Consider the following 2,851-nt stretch of genomic DNA (forward strand, 5'->3'; position numbering starts at 1 on the left):
CGCAGGGAGGGGCGCCCCGCCCCGGAGCCCTGGAGGGGGGTCCCGCTGGGGAAGAGGGGCCCAGCGAGGTGGGAGCCTGGGCGGCTTGGGCTAGTCGCACCCTGAATGGTGGCTGGAGGCCTCGCCCCTGCGGGGGTGCGGGGGAAGAGGGTGGGAGCAGCCGCCTGCCTGCGAGAGGTAACTGCGTTGCGGGGGCCCTAGGGGTGCTGAGGCTGGACGCGTGCACTTGCCGGGGAGCGGCAGGTCAGAGCAGCCGAGTCGGAAAGTCGGGCCTAGGGCTCTCGCGCTCGAATCTGGGTCCGCGGACCCCCACTTTCTGGCGGCTGCTGCTGCTCTCCCTCCTCCCCTCTGCTGCAGAAGGGAAGGGCTGATCCCCCTGGGGTTTGCGGTGTGCCTGGGACAGACCAGACCCAGCGTCCACCCCTCTCCCCGCAACTGCTGGAGGAGGCCCCTTGCCTCAGTCTTCCAGCCTGACAGTGGGGTACAAGTATCACCTCCTTTTTTGCCTGACTCCGGGAGCCTCTGGCTCTGAGACCTAAGAGCTTTGTCCCGGCCCATCGCTCTGGGAGATACCCGGATACACCCCCCCCACCCCCGTCTGCCCCGCTCTGCTCCTCACAGGTGCGTGGGGCCGGCCGGGGCCCCACGTGTGGCAGCACTGGCAGCTTCTGAGGGGCTGTGGGGAGGCTGTGACCCACCACATCTTATTTGCCCGCCACACTGGGGAGCTCCCCAGCCCAGGGCCGTGGGCACCCCAGGACTAGGCATCGGAGGACAGGAGTACGGGCCTCTTGGGACGGGGCCAGGGAGCAGCGGACAGTCGCTGGGACGGTGAGGGGCGGGAGAGGGAGGGGACAAGACGAGGCCTGAGGCGCCCCTCCCTCTGCCCCCTCACACTGGGGCCCTCCCTCCCCGGGCTCTGCTGGCCCTGGCAGCCGCCCACTGCTCGGCAGATTGCAAACTGCTGGAGGACAGGAATCTTGCCTGAAGCCCAGTGGCACCTGCCTGGAGATTAGCTGGAGACTGAGGGGAGAAACCTCACAGCCGTGGGCCAGATCTTTTCAAAAGATTTCTCACATTTGCATACATACATTTTCCAAATTCCTCACCTCAAAAACGTTCTTTCTCAGTGCGAATGTGTTATTTAATCCCTTGACATTTAGGATTTTTTAAAATTAGGCTCTTTCAGATAATGTTACATTGAGTGTGTGCTTACGCCAGGTGCTGGGCTTCTTGTCTGCAAAGGGAGTGTCGCCCCAGGGCCTGGGGCCAGCCGGCTGCCCCGGGCGCCACTCTGCCTGACCCTAGGGAGTGAGTGTCCCTTCCCCACGAAGGGCCGACCCTGTGGGTCCAGGTGTGGCCACTTCTGTGCGTCGTCCCTCTTGACTGGCAGAGTCCCCTTCTCTCGGGACTGCGCCCTGCCCTCCCCCTGTGCCCGCCCTGCCCTAGCCAGGAGCCAACTCACGCAGGTGCACATGCCTCTGGCGCCAGGATGTTGCCGGGAGCAGGCCGGGAGCAGGCTGTGAGCGGGAGCCAGTGGTCTCCCGTGAACAGACTCAATTTGAAGGTCAGCAGGTGCCCAGAGAGGCCCCCGCGACCTGTGCTCTGTGGTTCTCAATTTGCCCCTTCTCACCAGGCCCTCTGGTGTCTTCGCACTGTTCCCGGCAGACAGGAGCCCCCCTCCCTCACCCCAGGGAGCGCTGAGCCCCCTCCCCCCGCAGCGTCTGGGCAGGCCATTTACCGCGTGGGCACAGGAGCCGAGGTGTCCGCCTCAGAAACATGCAGGAACCTGAGCCCGATCTGGCCGAAGGTGTGGGCTTTCGAGACCTCGCCAAGGGGCTGACTATGCCGCTGAAGCCCTAAATGACACCTCCCTGGCCTTGGATCCAGGAAGCTGACCTGGGAAATAATGGGGCTGGGCGGGGAGGTGGGGAGCTTCTCCAGGGTTGGGAGGGACGGGCTGAGCCACAGCTGCGGGGCCAGTGAGGGGAGACCTGGGGCGCCTGCCTATGGGATGCGGGAGCAGCTGGTGCAGGTCTGGTTCCCACACCGGAGCAAAGGGTACCCAGAGGGGCCAGCGGCGGCCTGCACCAAAGGCCAGGTTGGCCCGAGGCCCTGAAGAGGGCAGGGCTCTGAGGCTGAGCTCTGCACACCTTTGCGTGTTGTCTCTGAAAGTCCAGAACTTACAGCAGCTACCTCTGGTGGAATGGACCAGACCTGGATCCAGAGACCAGACTGGGAAAACCTTTCTAGCAGGTTCCTTAGGGATTGCCTATAGCAAGCTCTATTTCACAGATGAAGAAACCGGGCCTGGAATTGGCTTGGTCCCTTGCTAAGGCAACAGCCAGTTAGCAAATCCAGGAGAATTCCCAGCACAGACACACCTCAGGGCCCAGGGCGTTGGTCCTGGTCGCCCCGGTCCTCAGGTGCTCAAGCCCCTCATAAAGCGGCACTGCACCTGCATCCGACTCACACACGGCCTCCCCGTATCTTAAATCACCTCCGCGTACTCGTGATACCTGATGCAAAGCGGACGCTGTGGAAGCCGCTGTGGCCTGGCAGCTTGGACGTGCCGGTGCGCGCCCACCCCGCTCGGACGCAGCAGGCCGCCTGTGCCCAGCACGGACTTGCACCTGCCAGCCTGGGCCCCTCGAGGGACGGGCTGCCCTTCTCTTTTGCTGCCAAGTATTTTTTTTTTTTTTTTACTATTCCTAAATTATATTAATGCATTTTTTTAACTTTTTTTTATTAAAAAGTTTATTAAAAAGTTTATTTTTACATCATTTTGCACATTTTTTTTTCATCTCAATTGTAATCCCCACGAGTTTCCCATCACCAAATCACCCCTGTG

Source organism: Condylura cristata, unplaced genomic scaffold (genome assembly GCF_000260355.1).
Source record: "Condylura cristata isolate star-nosed mole 26May11 unplaced genomic scaffold, ConCri1.0 scaffold00004, whole genome shotgun sequence".
Taxonomy (NCBI): domain Eukaryota; kingdom Metazoa; phylum Chordata; class Mammalia; order Eulipotyphla; family Talpidae; genus Condylura; species Condylura cristata.